This window comes from Nicotiana tabacum, chromosome 2 (genome assembly GCF_000715075.1).
Source record: "Nicotiana tabacum cultivar K326 chromosome 2, ASM71507v2, whole genome shotgun sequence".
In the NCBI taxonomy this organism is placed as follows: Eukaryota; Viridiplantae; Streptophyta; class Magnoliopsida; order Solanales; family Solanaceae; genus Nicotiana; species Nicotiana tabacum.
Genome location: NC_134081.1, coordinates 95,480,049 through 95,497,668, shown reverse-complemented (window position 1 = coordinate 95,497,668; position 17,620 = coordinate 95,480,049).

The following is a 17,620-nucleotide window of genomic DNA, read 5'->3' as shown; positions in this document are numbered from 1 at the left end:
TGACACCAGGTGTTGGCACACACATTTGTAGCGTTTGGATTTTATTATATTTTCTTGATTTTAAATTTTATCAATGTATGCTTAATTTATTAGTTGGCTTGCCTAACTGTAGTGTTGGGTGCCATCACGACTTATAGGTGAAATTGGGTCGTGACAACGTGGTATCAGAGACGTCTGTACTTATTTTCGAGAGGCTATAGGGTGTTAGGAAATTACCTTTCTTCATATTCCATCGTGCAATTAATGTAGTACTAAATATCCTTCTTTTATTCTCTAACAGATGGTGAGAATGCGCTCGAATGAAGTTCCATACCAGGGAAGAGCTACTCCCCCAATTGCTAGAGGCCGAGGCTGAGGCTGAGGCCGAAGGAGGCCTCCAGCCCGTCGTAGAGGGCGAGGACGTCCCAGGACTGTTCTAGTTATGCCGCCAGTGGGTCCAGCAGAGAATCCCATTATTAAGGATCAGGGTGAGGTGCCTGTGCAGAGCCAGCTCCGGTGGATTTCACATCTGCACCGGGATTTCAGGATATCATGGGTTGTATGCTGCGGTTCATGGAAAATATGACTCATGCCGGTTTATTTCCGGTAGACCCAGCCACATCTCAGGCGGGCGGGGGAGCACAGACCCCCTACCGCGCAGGCTCATGGACATGCAGCTGCTGTATATCAGACCCAGGGTGTACTACCCGTGGGTGGAGACCAGCCAGTGGCAGCAGCTACACCTGAGCCAAGGCCAGTTGTAGCTGATGATCCTCAGAAACTATTGGACAGATGGACTAGACTACATCCTCTTGTCTTTGGGGGTGAGCGACATGAGGATCCCCAGGATTTCATTGATCGGTGCAAGGATAGACTGTACAACATGAGGATATTGGATCCTCATGGGGTTGACTTTGCTACTATTCAGCTAGAGGGCAGAGCCCGTAGATGGTGGCAGTCTTATGCTCTTGGCAGACCCGCAGATTCTCCTCCCATGACTTGGGACAGGTTCACCCGTATCTTCTTGGACAGGTATATTCCATCATCCCAGAGGGAAGAGTTGCGGTTTCAGTTTGAGTAGCTCCAGCAGGGTCAGATGTCAGTGACTGATTATGAGGCAAGGTTTTCTGAATTATCTCGCCATGCACTTATGATACTCCCTACTGAGGCGGAGAGAGTGCGGAGGTTTGTAGCCGATTTACATACTGGTATTCAGGCCACTATGGCTCGAGAGGTTGATATGAGTACTTCTTATGAGCGAGTTGTGGAGATAGCCCGGAGGATTGAGGGTGTGCGTCAGCGGAGCCGAGAGCAGATTATGAGAGATAAGTGGTTCAGGTACTCTGGAGAGTTCAGGGGTGCTCCGTCTGGGGCAGAGGTCATTTTGTGAGGGGGCAGTCCAGCAGACCCCCATTTCCAGCACCACCACCTCCTCGAGGTGCTCCAGTGCGACCTTATCTCAGTGTTATACCAGAGAATTCTTACCGCCCACCATCTATTCAGGGTCCTCCCAGTGGGTATTCAGTTCCCCAGGGCTAGACACTTAGTCAGCAGCCCATCGCACTGAAGAGTTGTTATGAGTGCGGGGATCCCAGTCACATGCGGAGGTTTTGCCCCAGGCTTCGGGGTAGACCAGTACAGCAGGGTCAGCAGCCTATGCTTACCGGACCAGTTGCTCCACCAGTAGTCCGACCACCAAGAGGTGGAGGACAGGTGGGTAGGGGTCATCCTAGAGGTGGAGGTCAGCCAGGAGGAGGCCAGCCAGTTGGTGCTCCAGCTCGGTTCTATGCTTTTTCAGCTAGACCAGATGCAGAGGCCTCAGATGCCAGATGCTGTGATTACAGGTATTATTTCTGTTTGTGGCAAAGATGCCTAAGTATTATTTGATCCAGGATCCACGTATTCATATGTGTCGTCTATATTTGCTCCATTCATGGGTATTTCTTGTGAGTCCTTGAGTACTCATGTTTATGTGTCCACTCCTGTAGGTGATTCTGTTATTGTGAACCGGATCTACCGGTCTTGTATTATTACATTCTGTGGTTGTGAAACTAGAGCAGATCTATTATTGCTCGAGATGATCGATTTTGAAATTATTCTGGGTATGGACTGGTTATCTCCATATCATGCTATTCTAGATTGTCATGCCAAAACTGTTACCTTGGCTATTCCATCTTTGCCTAGGCTGGAGTGGAAGGGTTCGTCGGTTAGTTCATTTAATCGGGTTATTTCTTTTATAAAGGCTCAACACATGGTTGAGAAGGGTTGTTTGGCTTATCTAGCCTATGTTCGGGATATTACTGCAAAGACTCCGGCTATTGATTCAGTGCCAGTAGTTCGGGAGTTCTTTGATGTATTTCCTTCAGATCTTTCAGGTATGCCACCTGATCGTGATATTGATTTTTGTATTGACTTAGCTCCAGATACCCAACCTATATCTATCCCACCTTATCATATGGCTCCGAAAGAATTGAAAGAATTAAAAGAACAACTTGAAGAGTTACTAGCCAAAGGGTTCGTCAGACCGAGTGTATCGCCTTGGGGTGCACCGGTATTATTTGTGAAAAAGAAGGATGGAACAATGCGGATGTGTATTGATTATCGCCAATTGAACAAAGTCACTATTAAGAACAAGTACCCGTTATCACATATTGATGACCTATTTGACCAGTTGCAGGATGCTAGGGTGTTCTCTAAGATCGACTTGAGGTCGGGGTATCATCAGTTGAAGATTCGAGATTCGGATATTCCGAAAACTTCTTTTCGTACTAGATATGGTCATTATGAGTTTCTGGTAATGTCCTTCGGTTTAACTAATGCCCCGACAACGTTTATGGATCTGATGAACATGGTATTCAGGCCATATATTGATTTGTTTGTCATTGTCTTCATTGATGACATTTTGATCTACTCGCGCAGCAAGGAGGAACATGAGCAGCATATGAGAGTAGTGCTCCAGATATTGCGGGAACAAAAGCTATATGCTAAGTTCTCTAAATGTGAGTTTTGGCTAGAGTCTGTAGCATTTTTGAGACATATTGTATCGGGTGAAGGTATTAAAGTTGATCCCAAAAAGATTGAGGCAGTTCAGAATTGGCATCGTCCCACTTCGGCGACTGAGATCAGAAGTTTCCTGGGTTTAGCAGGTTATTATCGTCGGTTCGTGGAGGGTTTTTTATCTATTGCAACACATTTGACCAAATTAACCCAGAAGGGTGCTCCGTTCCGATGGTCTGATGATTGTGAGGTGAGCTTTTAGAATTTTGATTATTTCTGTTGATTAAATAAATTATTGTAAATTCTGTAAATCATGTTGATTTATATATCCTAGTTGTATTTCAATTATTATTATTGCCCCATAGTGAGCGTCAAAGTCGGCCATCTCGTCTCTACCACTTCGAGATTAGGCTTGATACTTACTAGGTACACGTTGTTTACGTACTCATACTACACTTGCTGCACTTTTTGTGCAGGAACTCAGACAAGTACTAGTGGGGGACCTATCGTCTTACACCCACGTTATCCAGGGACATAGTGGTGAGCTGTTTCTCTGATCCGTTCTGCAGCTACTAGTGTCTCTCTTTGTATTTTAATTCTGTCTATTTTTATTTCGGACAGCATTTGAGGTTTTGTATAATCTACTAGATGCTCATACACTTGTGACACCAGGTCTTGGCACACACATTGGTAGAGTTTGAGTTTTATTATATTTTTTGGTTTTAAATTTTATCAATATATGCTTAATTTATTGGTTGGCTTGCCTAACTATAGTGTTGTGCGCCATCACGACTTATAGGTGAAATTGGGTCGTGACATATATATATATATATATATATATATATATATATATATATATATATATAAAGAGAGAGAGAAAGAATGATGTGGCATGTCTCAATAGTTAGGAATCATATTTATCTTTTTTCTCCTTTTTTTTTGAATTTTTCTCCTATTTTAATTTTTACATCATTAATTAATTGAAAAGGCACCTCCCCACGAATTAAGGTTAATTGAAAAGGCACCTCCCCAAGTCCTTCAATAACTAAACGTTCAAAGAATGCAAAACGTCACCATTAGGGATCGGAAACAATCTTCCTTTCTATATATTAAAAGTCCTTAAATTCACTTGCTATTAAGAAAACGAAAATCCCGAAGGGCCTTCCAATTTTGCATTCTACTTCAAAGTCCAACGAAATCTTTCACAACTGGTGGAATTACTCGTGAGGTGTGTAAATTTTTTATATTCTTATTTTAATCGTTTTCATTTAACTCTTTGTTGTTTCTTTTGTATATATGTAGTACTTTCTTCATTCTCAGCGAAATACGTTCTTCGTGATGTCACCGGATATCAACTGCGTTTCTTTAACTTCTTTACAATGGAGTGCTACTTCGATATGATTTTGGTACATATCTCTTTAAATCTTCCACCTTTTTTAATTTCGTGTTACTTTCGAAGAATCAATCGTATGTGATTTTTCTTTTTATGATGCACATAATGACTGTGATCATATATATAATGGTTATCAATTTATGATGCAGAGGAAGGATTTTGAAATTACTGATAACTATTATTATGTTTCCATTGTTATTTTGAATCGTTTTTTTCTATTTGGTACTAGATTTTTATATACTATTTATTAGGAATATATATATATTTATTTATTTTATTATTTATTTATTATTATTTTTTGCTTTGTTCATTTTTTCCCCATATATTTGCTTCAAAATAAAAACCAAGAATCATGTCTTTTAATCTTCATAAATAGCCTCGCACTTTCTTCCCGTTCCTTCTCTCACCTGCCCTTCACCAATTAAAATCTCCTTTTCCATTCATAAAATCTTCTGTTATTAATACCACTGATTCAATATGAGGGAGATAAAATCCGGTTGAAATCTTTTTTTCCTTTTTGTGTTGTTTATCTTTGTATAATTTGTTTGACCTAGAACACTGTTACTTTACCATTTTTTTTTATTATTCATTGATATGTTGTTTTTGCCTGATAATAATTGTTTCAAAAGGTTGTTTGTTCTCTTCTATTTCTCTGATTTGGTGGATGTATTTTTGTTTCAATGGTCATTCATGTATTATTTTTTGCTGGTCACTATCGTTTTCAATTGATGTTCTCTTATTCTTTGGTTCATTTGTTTGGGGACCTAGAAGTGGTTATATCATCTAAATCAATAAACCTTATTTTCTCAAGGTTGATTGTTCCTTTTCAAATATTTAAAACTCTTTTTTAAATGCGATGTGTTATATCAAGTATAAAATTTTCATAATCTACAATATATCGGTATCTGAGTAATATGGTATTATTTTACCCAAAGAAAAAATATTTTTTTTCCCAGAAAATAGCTGCATGAACTGAGCAAATCATCGAATTTGAAGTTATTTTATCCAACTTATACATCTTGCAACACAGCTAAAAGGTGTTAAATTATTAAAGTGTTGTCAAACACTTAGTGTAACTTTCATGTCAATTGAGTTGCAAGAGAGGAAAAAAGTAAAAGAAAGGAAGGGAAGGAAAATGTACAAGGAAAATTTACGAAAGAGATATGGTAGGGGAAAAAAAAAAGATAGGAAAAGAAGAAAAGAAAAAATAAGAACAACATGTTAAAGTTTAATATAAAAGAGTAGGAAAAAGATATTTTAATGAAAGACATGCCGTAAAAATTAAATTTTTAACTTTTTTCTATAGAAAGCAAATACACTTCCTACATAGCAACATAAGGTGCATAAGAAATCGAGCAAATTAAAATTCATTTACGGCCATTCGAGCCAAACTTATATCACCCGGTAGCAACAAAACGTGGTTACTCTCTGACAATAATAACGGCTAAGAAGCAGGTATCTAGGGAACCATAAGCTATTTTTGAATTGTAGAGGTTTTATGATTGTTCTTTCTCATATAACTATGCATAACGTTGAAAAATATACTAAATAGACTGTCACTATACAATTTATATATACTAGACTGTCATTATACAAAATAGACTGTCACTATACAAAATATATATTAATTAGACTGTCACTATACAATTTATATACAATAGACTGTCACTATACAAAATAGACTGTCACTATACAAAATATATACAAAATAAACTGTCACTATACAATTTATATACAATAGACTGTCACTATACAAAATATACAAAATAGACTGTCACTGTATAATTTATATACAATAGACTGTCACTATACAAAAAATATACAAAATAGACTGTCACTATATAAAAAATATACAAAATAGACTATCACTATATAAAAAATATACAAAATAGATATTTTGGGCTATTAGATGTAATATGTTTGGACCGGAGGGACATTTCATGTCAATGGAAAAAAATATGAGCTATTAAAATTTTTAGAGGCTATAGAGCGTCATTTATCCTAAGAAATGTCTACTTGTAACAAGTATAGGAATATGTCTCGCGAAATATCTTGCTAAGTTGAGGTGTAATTTATGTAGTATCCTTTCTTTTTACATTTTAAACAAGGAGAATTTTACGAAAGTATTTTGTATTTAACTCGAATAAAAAAAGTTGGATACTTAAAAAGAAAAAAGTTAGATACTTGTAATAAATGTATAGCGGGAAAGCCATGCTTATAAATTTGTTACACGCTCACATAAAAAGATTAATATTTCTTTTTATCTTAGAAAACTAAAAAGACTTAAGTGATGTTAATTCTTAATAATAAAATAGATCACAACTTAAAATCTAATCTTTTAAGATTTCACTAAAATATTCCTAAAATATTATTTAGGTTCACATCTACTAGTTTAGAATAATGATTAAAATTTTTAATCATGCGCCATCAAACTGATTTTTCAGATTTAATGATTAAATCCAGTAAGAAATCAAAATAATCTAAAAGAGGACAAATTAAAACAAAATGTCAATTGTTTTGTAGGGTATATCTCACTGTTATTCTGGCTAGGGTAGATGAGTAAACATGGAATATAAAGTACTCGTGTTCTTGCTATGGTTACTTTATGTTTGGGGAACAACGTTTAGTCTGTCCTAATGAGATAAAAAATAATAAATTCTTCGCTGATTACTGTGCTTTCAGTATCGTCATGCTTGCTGAATTTGTCGCATTAGTAATTGGAATTGGAGCTTTGACATACCTGCACTCTGCTATCATTTAGGAATATTCTTCTTTGTCTTTGCACCCTATGCTCATTGCTCCGTCCTTTTCTGTTGACACAATTTCCTTTTATGTAAATAAATATGATAATTCCAGTCTTGCTGATTCAAAGACTAAGACAGTGGTTTGTCTTCTTTCTTTGCTTGATTGTTTTTGTAGTATTTTATGCATTTCTCGTATTATATTAGAACTTAAAAGCTGACGGTTATATGTTAGATAGGTATCCTTTCTGAAACTACTTATTTGTCTCTCTTGTTCAGCTACAGTCATTAAACAAATTTTGCAGCTTGGTTGCTAGACTAGGAGTTGTGAAAGAAGAGGAGTATCAATCTCTAGTGTCAAGGGTTTTTGTGATGTACTTGGACGTGATGCAGAAGTTGCAATTAACATATAGCCTAGAGCCTGCTGGGTCCCATGGAGTTTGGGGACTAGATGATTATCATTTTTTACCTTATATATTAGGGTCATCACAGTTGATTGATCACAATTAGTACATGAAACCGAAGTCTATTCATAGCGATGATATCTTGCAGAAGGTCAAGAAAGGGTCTGTTTGCAGAGTATTCTCCGATGTTAGATGACATTAGTGGCGTACCCAACTGAAACAAGGTTAACAGTGGCTTTCATAGATATGTGTGCAACATTTTCTCTTTGGCTCCATTATCAAATGGTATAAATTGTTCTCACAATCTTTTATAAGCTTTCGTAGATATGTGTGCATTTAGTGACAAGAGTAAGTTGCTCTAGTGGTAAGCACCATTCACTTCCAATCAAGAGGTTGTGAGTTCGAGTCACCCCAAAAGCAAGGTAAGGAGTTCTTGGAGGGAGGGAGCCGAGGGTCTATCGAAAACAGCCTCTCTACCCCAGGATAAGGGTAAGGTCTGTGTACACCTACCCTCCCCAGACCCCACTAGTAGAATTATACTGAGTTTGTTGTTATTGTTGATAGATATGTGTCCATTTAGAGAAGTATATCTATTTTGCATGATCGTTTTCCTATTGCGGTTTGTTAGTCCTTGAATTGGTCAAACCTTCTTCAATTAGAGAGAGATAATTACCTCACACGATTTTGTCATGTCTTACTTGCACTAGTTGGTAGTAACACTATTGGAAGCCTCTAGTACTCGTGAAAGAAAACCGGTCACTCTTTGTCATAGTGGTTGAGGGAGTTTCCTCCACAACACTAGGTCAAGAGTTGAAGGCTTGTAAAGTCTCAAAACAAAAAAAAATTACTCGTGAAAGAAAATGATAGAAAATTTGCATTTGGTGAAGTTTTAGGATAGAGTCATTCCTTTGGCACTTGGAAGGCTACATTTGTCATAGACCGGCATTGGCTGAATCATTGAAGATGTTAATATGAAAGAAAATCTGTGCTGAAGGAGTTATAGATGCTTGATAAGAGAGAGTTGAGAGAGAAGAGAGAGATGGTTAAGGGAAAAATTAAAAGATCAATTGTATATGTTTGTACTTTGCTACAAAATAAAAAATGACTAAATAATAGTAATATTTTAAAAGCATTTTGGTTTATAATAAATATGGTGCATTACTTAACTATCGCATGTAAAATTTTCATTAATATTCTCTAGGGCTGTTAAATTTGATCCAAGCCCAAATGACTCGCACAACCCGTCCATGGTTGGACTGGTTATTGACCTGCCCATTTATTGAACTCAACCAATCTCAACCCATCTAAAGTTGGACTAATTTTAGTCCAAATTGATCCATGAGTAACTTTCTAAAATATCTTAGAAATAACTTTTTTAATGCTATATATGATTATAACAAAAGAAAAAAATGATTTAATAATTATACAATCCATAAGAAAATAACACATACTAATTAAGCTTGGTAAGAGTCGGGCGGATTAGGCTATGACCCAAATGTTAGCTCATCTTAACCCAACGCAAATCAGCCTAAGTAATTTTTGGGTGGATTATTGACCCGTCCATTTATTGACTCGCCCAAAATCGACCCAACCCACCCTTTTGACACCCCAAAATTATTTCCTATAAGGAGTTATCTCTAACACAATTACCTGATACAAGCTTTTTGTACGGAGAAGCAGTGGTGGCGCAAGTGCTGAGCATTATTGATGTTTGGCCAAAAACATCTATTTTTATATATGAATCGCCTGGCATTTTGCTCTATTCTTGTTGGTTCTAATGTGTAATTGCAATCAGTTGAACTAACTTTTAGTGTTTATATGTGTAAGAATGAATTTGGAGTAAATTGAATTGAATGCACATGAGTTGGAGCTATGCGCTACCTGTGGCGCTAGAATCAAGAAGCTCAAAATTTTCAGCGTCCAGGCTAGCGCGATCGTTTTCGGTGCTAGACGCCCCAAACTTGTATAAAAAGGGTCCTAAACCTAACTTGGAGGAGATCGAACATATTTTGAGAGGTGAACACGCCACTTTGGAGGGGAGAACACAAACCACGCTTGGAGGAGACTTTCAACTAGTTTTTCTTCTATTCTCTTCTTGTAATCTCATAGTTTATTAGTTCTAGAATTATGGGTGCTACATGAATATTGTAGTTTGAAATTTGAATTGTTCTTATTATTTTATCATATTGGTTTATTTATTCAATCTTGCACTTAATTATTTGATTGCTTGATCACCAATTGAATACTATCTACGAATCTAGAATTGAACATGGGAGAGGAAATTTTAGATTACTTATAAGATTGAGTAGAGCGAGATCTTGAACATGAGTATCGGGAACGATTTTGCGGTTGGGACAGGGATTTCCTAATCGCCTTGCTTGGTTGCTATACGGGAATTACTAATGCGTTCTTGTTAATCCTAATTTCATAGGAATATAGGTGCTATGTTAGCTTAAATAGGCGAGTGATATTTTGGGAGAATACTACGATTAATATTAACCTTGTCAATCAATAAACCAGATAAATTAATTAGACAATTTAAGTGGAAGACTCAATGGGATTGTTAGCTAACCCATAGCTCTGGAATATTTTTTCCCATTGAATTCGTCTTTAAGATTCCCGACTTGTTTTTTGTAATCACTTAATTTGCTACTCTAGATTAGTTTTATTTAAATATTTAGACTTTAGAAAACTGCTTGAATAGATTAATTGTCTTAGTTTAACTTAGTAAATCACAAGTCCATGTGGGTACAATATCTAAACTTATCATATATTACTTGTATGACCACGTATACTTGCGTGTGCGTTTGAGAGCAACAATCGTCATCTACGAGCTTCAAGCAACACCGCCACCACCACTTATCGACCCTCCAAGTCTAGCCAGAAATTTTATCTTTATGGCCTAAGTATTGACTTTTGGTTATATTTAGAGAGGAAAATACTGGTCTATGCTTGTATTACAAAACAATTTACTTTCCTATACATGTGCTAGTAGAAAATAAATACGAAAGAGTAATTGAAATTATAAAAAAGAAACACTTCACTTAATCAATATTGTACGATTACATTTAATAAATTTGCTTGTACAAGCACCTACACGATTATTGTCTCCAAGTTATTTTCTTCCATTCAAGGATCAAAGTAGAGTATTTCTCGAGAAAAGGGTGACATGGATCTTCTTGTGCCAAAAAAAAATAGAACTAAGGGAGGAAGTGTAATATTCTAAACCACAAAATTAGTGTTACCAAACACAAATCTGAAGGAAGATCTCTGAATTATCTCATGTCAAAAGAGTCTTCAACATTTCGGATTCATCTCAGAAGAATAACTTATCTTAATCTCTCTTTCTTGTCTTCTTTTACCTTATTCGAGATATACGGGGACTAATAGTTTACGCATCTTAAACTATTTGTAATATGGTCAAATTTTCATGATATTTGTCATGATATAATATTCATTATAATAAAATTTATGGATCATGACATTTGGCATGCCATAATATTCACTATTAGGCCAAGGATTTCTTGTTATAAATAGAGGAGCTTCTCCTCATTTGAAAATACACCAATTCAAGAGCTTTTCACTCTTGTCTTTATTTCTCCTCCTTTATTTTATTATAGAGTATTTTGTAAGAGAGTGAGTGTTGGGAAACACTTGTGTGAACCCTTTCTTTGGAGTGATCTTGTAAGGTTATTCTCTTGGGATATTTGGGACTAATTAGAGTATTTACTCTAATTTTGTACTCTCTTTTATACTCTTATTGGTATAGTAAAATCGCTCCTCTCCGCTTGGGCCTGATGACAATGACAAACCTTGGAATAAAGGGAGGAAGCCTTAACCGTGCCTTCTAGTCCCTTCGCTCCAAAGGGTCATTCTTAATAAATAGTAGACAACTTATAGTGTATCAAAATTGGTTCTTTTACAAGGGGAATATCCTGGTGGAAAGGGTCATTCATTTCCAATCATGGGCTTGGAAGTTTGAGTCACCAAAGAAGCAAAATGAAAAAAACCAGCTCTTTGGCTCCTGGGCTGGAGTATTTGCATTGAGGGGTTTACCATAAACCAAAAATAAAAAGGAGTATCGAGATGGTACTTTTGGACTCCATGACCATATCATAGTCTACTTAGAAGATGCTGGTTGAGCCATTCTCATTTTTGTAGATTTTCTGTCACCAACTTGGTGTGACGTCATTGAAATGGTACTTGACATTCAAACAAATGATTCCCTTGTTACTGAAGGATTCTGATAATTGGACAGCCAAATTGTGAGTCCGAAACAAAAATAATGCATTTTTGAACTCAAAGAAAAAAAATATGGGGAAAAAAATATATAGTGATCAAAATATATATAGCGTCGTTTTAAAAGACGTTATACCTTAACGGCCGTTTGATCAGTTAAGTATAGCATCCTTTAGAAAGATGCTATATATATATATATAGCATTTTTTTAAAAGACGCTATATGTATTATTGTGGGCCCACATATAATTCTTCTGAGCTTAACAGACATAACAATAATTCAACTGGGTATAGCGTCTTAAGCTAAGACGTAATACCTCAAATAATTCACCCCCCGAAATGGTTTTTGCCTTATATAAGGACGTTAAGGATTTTGTAAAAATCCATTCAGAATTACTCTTAGTGTTGTGAATTTTTTGTTTGTTTAGTTGTTTTGCATTTTGTCATAATGTCTGAAGAGCGAAGAATTAGGGTTTCATTATATTGTGGGGGAGTAAGGTTGTGGTGGTGAATAACTCAGTAAGCTATAGTTTATCTCCAAAGTCTCATGTTAAGTTGCCACTTACAATGGAGTACGATACATTGGTATCGTTGTTATGTAAAAAAATGAGTGTGAGCAAACGTTCGGTGAATCTTAAAATAACCGGAAGATATCTGTATTGTATGACTCTGCAAGGGGTTGCTTGTTATGCTGAGTTTAACATCGAAGACGATGAAACTCTGAGAGATTTTTTGAGGACTCCGGATGAATACCGGGAATTTATTGTGATAACAATGTTGAAAATGTATGTCAAGGCTGAAGACGTTCGCAATAATATGGTTGCGCAAAGTAGGGAAATCCCTCAATCAAGAAAATAATTTCTCCCCTAGTATACATAATCCACAAGCAAAGTGGTAAACTTTAATTTTTCTACTGTGTTACGATGTATATTTTTGTGTATTGTATTTGTATTAACACTCATATATTCCACAGGGAGTACCGACCAGATATGAATTTTACAAGTTATGAACCAACGATCAGTTGGAATATGCCGAGTTTTGGTGTGTAGGATCATGGTGGTCCATCCGGGAGTCAGCATCAACAGGATAATGTGCATCATGAGATATCAACACATTATGATTTGTAAGTGAATATATAAAGTTATATGTATTGTTTGGACCAATTTGAGTAACTCATTATTTCTTTGGTTGTGTAGTGAAAACGAGCAACTTGATGGTCCTGTCCTTACTCAATTGCCCGAAGACGGCGTATTTAATCGGGATCTGGTAGATGCGCATAGTCAGGAAGAGAATAGTGATTATGACAACAATGCCGATGAGTCTAGAGGTGACACACCCTTCCCTGACGAGGGTGATGTTGAGGAGGAAGAGAATGCCGAACCTGATTTGACGAGGGAGCATGCTCCACCTCCCGTTAGACCAAAAGTATACGAGTCCCACGTGCCGTTTCATTCGAGGCATATTCCCTACCTTGATCATTTGCCAAGTATGCCGGATGTGGATGCCCTCACAAGGGATACAAGTTTTAACCAAAACTAAGTCGGAATACCTCAATTTAAGATTTTTAGAAAGTCGAAGATTTTGTGATTTGGAGCTGAAACAAGCAATAATGTCCGAGATAACGCCTTAGCTAGCACGTGAGACCGATAATCTTTACTTTTTGTGGGACGGGTGGGCTCCACACAATATTTTTGGATTAAAAATAGAGGATGTTTAGATTTTATAATTTTGGGGGGGAGGCTCGACGATTCTGTTTTGGGGAAGGGAAGGAGACGATGTATATTTATATGTATAGCGTCTTTTGTTAAGAATGCTATATATATATATATATATATATATATATATATATATATATATATATATATATATATATAGCGTTTTAACAAAAGACGCTATAGTTCCCGCTTAAACCAAAATATATATAGCGTCGTTTTAAAAGACCCTATACCTGACTGGCTAAACGGCCGTTAAGGTATAGCGTCTTTTAAAATGACGCTATATATATTTTGGTCACTGTATATTTTTTTCACATATTTTTATTCTTTGAGTCCAAAAATGCATTATTTTGGTTCCGGAACCCAAAATTGTCGCACCTATTAATTATCCTAAGCTGACTGAACCAGACACATCTCTTCCTATTAACAAAAAATAAGAATCTTTACATTTGTACCTTCTTGCTGACTTTTTATCCTTTGTCCGCATCTAATGTTGTTGGAGAAACAAAATGTTGATGGAATAAAATAAATCGGGCCATAACAAGAAATCTTGCTTGCTTTCTCCAGAAAAGAAGACAAGAAATCTTGATTTTTGACCCTTTCAGGCCAACGGCCAACCGGATCTGTTCAGTCAAAGATTGGAAGAAATAGTTGCCACAATAAAAGTTGTAGAAAACTTTGTTATTGATGAGTAAGCTGGTGTAAGGGTTAGTTAAAAAAAATGAACAAGAATAAGAGGCTTCAATTACAGATGAAGTTATTAAGAGGCTAGTTCACTTCTGAGGTTTGATCTTCTTTTTATGGTCATGACTGACCCTTAGACTGATAGCTCTTTGCTGATACTCATTGAAAGCTCTCTCTCCAATTACTTCCATTGACGAACAACTTGTTAAAAATTAATTATCGTTGAAGACTTCAATTCACCAACTTCACAATTATTCCATAAATTGTAACAATAAAGTAAGCAATAGTAGCAATTATAGAAGAAAATTAGAGAGAGATTGTGATAGATTGATGAATTTGTAAGAAAAAAATGAAAGAATGATAGGGTATTTATAGTTGAAAATAGGAAAAAAGTGTAATTATAAAAAATTTGGGATTAAAACAAAGTTGGGGAGGGGGGGCTAAATGGTCCCGGGCTTGGCGGACCCAAATCATAGGACCGGCCCACAAGACCAGCCCAGGCCCAGTAAAACCGAGCCAAACGGTCCTGGCCCGTTTAGCCTGTTTGGCCCGTTTGGCCCGCGATCCCGGACCTGAACCGGCCCACTTGCCCGCGGTCCCTAGGCGCATCATAATATCATTGAAAGGAGTTTAATTCAATTTTAGACGCTCTTGCTTTCGCACGGACAAATTTTTCGAAGACTTTAAGCAATTGGAGATTTTCATTTCTAGTGTCAAGTTATAAGGAGACTTTTATAATTAGAGGAAACTCAAGGAGAGATCTAATAAACTTTATCTTTAATATTAATTTAGAAATATTCTGTTGCATGTTTAGATTTAATAAATTTCAGTGGGTGCAAATTTTGTTCTTATGGATCAAGCTATGGTTACTTCGAAGGTAAACGTGGATTAAGGCAAGGTGACCTCATATCCCCTCTGTTATTTGTCCTAGTCATGGAATACCTATCAAGAACCCTTAAAAGCATGAGTGACTTACTAGATTTCAAATACCATCCCATGTGTAAGCAACTCAAATTAACTCACTTATTGATTTTTGCCAATGACCTAATGATTTTCTGTAAAGGTGATGTAGGATCGGTGAGAATGGTAATGGAAGCCTTGCCACATTTCAGCAAAGTCTCTAATTTAGTTGCTAACATGGAGAAATCCAATATCTTTATGGCTGGTGTTGATGACCAGCTAAAGGAGCAACTACTTGCAATAACAGGGTTCTAGCAGGGGTCTTTTCCCATTAGATACCTTGGCCTGCCACTGTCCCCAAAGAAATGGAGTAAAATGGAGTGTTATCAGTTGATAGAGAAGATTACTAGTCGAATCAACTACACATACTCCAAACAGCTTTCATACGCAGTAAGACTTCAGGTGATTAATGCAGTGTTATTCTCAATCCACAGCTTCTGGGGTTCCATCTTTATATTGCCACAGAGTGTACTGAAGGAAGTAGATCAAAAGTGCAGGGACTACCTTTGGGGCAATTCTGAGGAAAAAAGAAAAATATCACTTGTTTCTTGGGAAAAACTATGCTGGACAAAGAAGTATGGAGGCTTAAACATAAAAAGGTGTAGGAACTGGAATATAGCATCAGTTGGAAAGCTAATATGGCAATTGGTGGAGAATAAAGCTTCACTTTGGGTAAAATGAGTTCATGGCATATATATGAAAACTGACGCAAACATATGGACAGACAAAGCTCCGCACGACTGTAGCTGGTATTGGAGAAAACTCAATTCCTTGAAAGAAGACATGAAGGAATGGTATGATCAGGGGAGATATAAACTCACTTCTAATGGTAACTACTCTATTACAAGTAGTTATCATGCTATCATTGGAAGCCAGAATCGATTAGCAAACACTGAGCTCATTTGGAATGCAATAGCACAACCAAAGCATAGATTTGTCACATGGTTGGTTGTTCAAGGAAGATTATTCACAAAGGAGAGATTGCAAAAACTGCATGTTCCTGTAGAGGATTATGTGATGACCAGGAAAATGAGACAGTTCAACACCTATTCGTTGACTATACTAGAACCTAAGACATCAGGCAAGGTCTTCTAAATTGGTTGGGATTGTACGTGCAAGCTGGAGAGGTGCAGCAAGTACTAGAAGAAATCAACAGAAAGCATTGGAAGAGATTCAAAAAAGAGGTGGCAGCTGCATTATGGGAAGCCATGATATATCATATCTGAAGAGTTAGAAATAGGAAATTGTTTGAAGGAGTAATTGTACATACAGAGTTGATAATTATACAAATTAAGAAGGATATAGTCAAGAGGATAGATTTGTTTTCACGCTCAAAGAGAGCACAAAGATGTAGGATTTTTACTCAAAGATTACTTCGTAACTAGTCAATCCAAGACCTAACTCTACTGTTAGTGACGAGTTAGGTGCTTTGTAGGTGTATTGTTTAATTGTTGTTATCAATGGTAATATTTACTGTTGTTACCAAAAAACAAATTCGTTCATATTCCACAGCTTAGCCGTCTAAATCGTTAAAAAACAAATTATGGATTAAACCTCATGTATAGCTTACTAATATAAGGTTGAATTTTTTTATTTTTTTTTCCAATTGCCCTTGCTCGTTAACTTTCCTATAAGTCTTTGTATAGAAAAGTTTGATGGTGTTAAGATCTCGTGGTTGGACCTTTTGGTTGTTTGAGAAGCAACGGTATTCAAATATTACTAGTTCACACGATATTTTTTACGTTACGGAAAAGGAGGAAAATTTTCAGATTTGCAGATAGTGCTAAATTCTTTAGTCCTTGTGAAATTTGACCAAACACACATTAACCTCTTCAGTAAATTGAAACATGTATTTTTAGTCCATGTATTATGTATACAGAAAATTATATTTATATATTGAGATTATTTTGGTTATTATTAACCTTCAATTGAAACATAAAAGTAGAAATTTAGTAAGTAAATTACATCATCTAGATTTTATGTTTGTAGGATTTCATAGGTGGTGGGACTAAGAAGACACATGCCAATTAATCAAAGGTTAAATGTACTTAACCATATTTTACTAGGACCAAAAGAAAAACTTATCAATAACAAATGGAATAAAAGTGTAATTTCTTCAAAGAATGACGTTTTTGAGTATAATGGCCAATCTAATTTTCATAATTATTAGTACTATGCTATTTTCTACCAGAATTTACTTATTCAAAACCAAGCAAAAAAGAATTAACATACATGATTTTATCTATATCAATACTATATTAAAAGCATGAAACCATTTAACGAAATATCATTCACCTGTTTTATCCTTCGAAAATTAATTTCACTTTAGGCAAAATTGTTATTATTTTTATTAATATTTAAGAATAGACATTTAATTATGTTGTAATAATTAGGATTTCCTTCCGTTCCTTTTAAATTTAAAAGATCCTTGTTTCTCTGATAAAAAAGAGTGCTTATAAAGAAGTTTGTAATTTCAAATTTGAAGATCTTAAATGTAAATGTTAATATG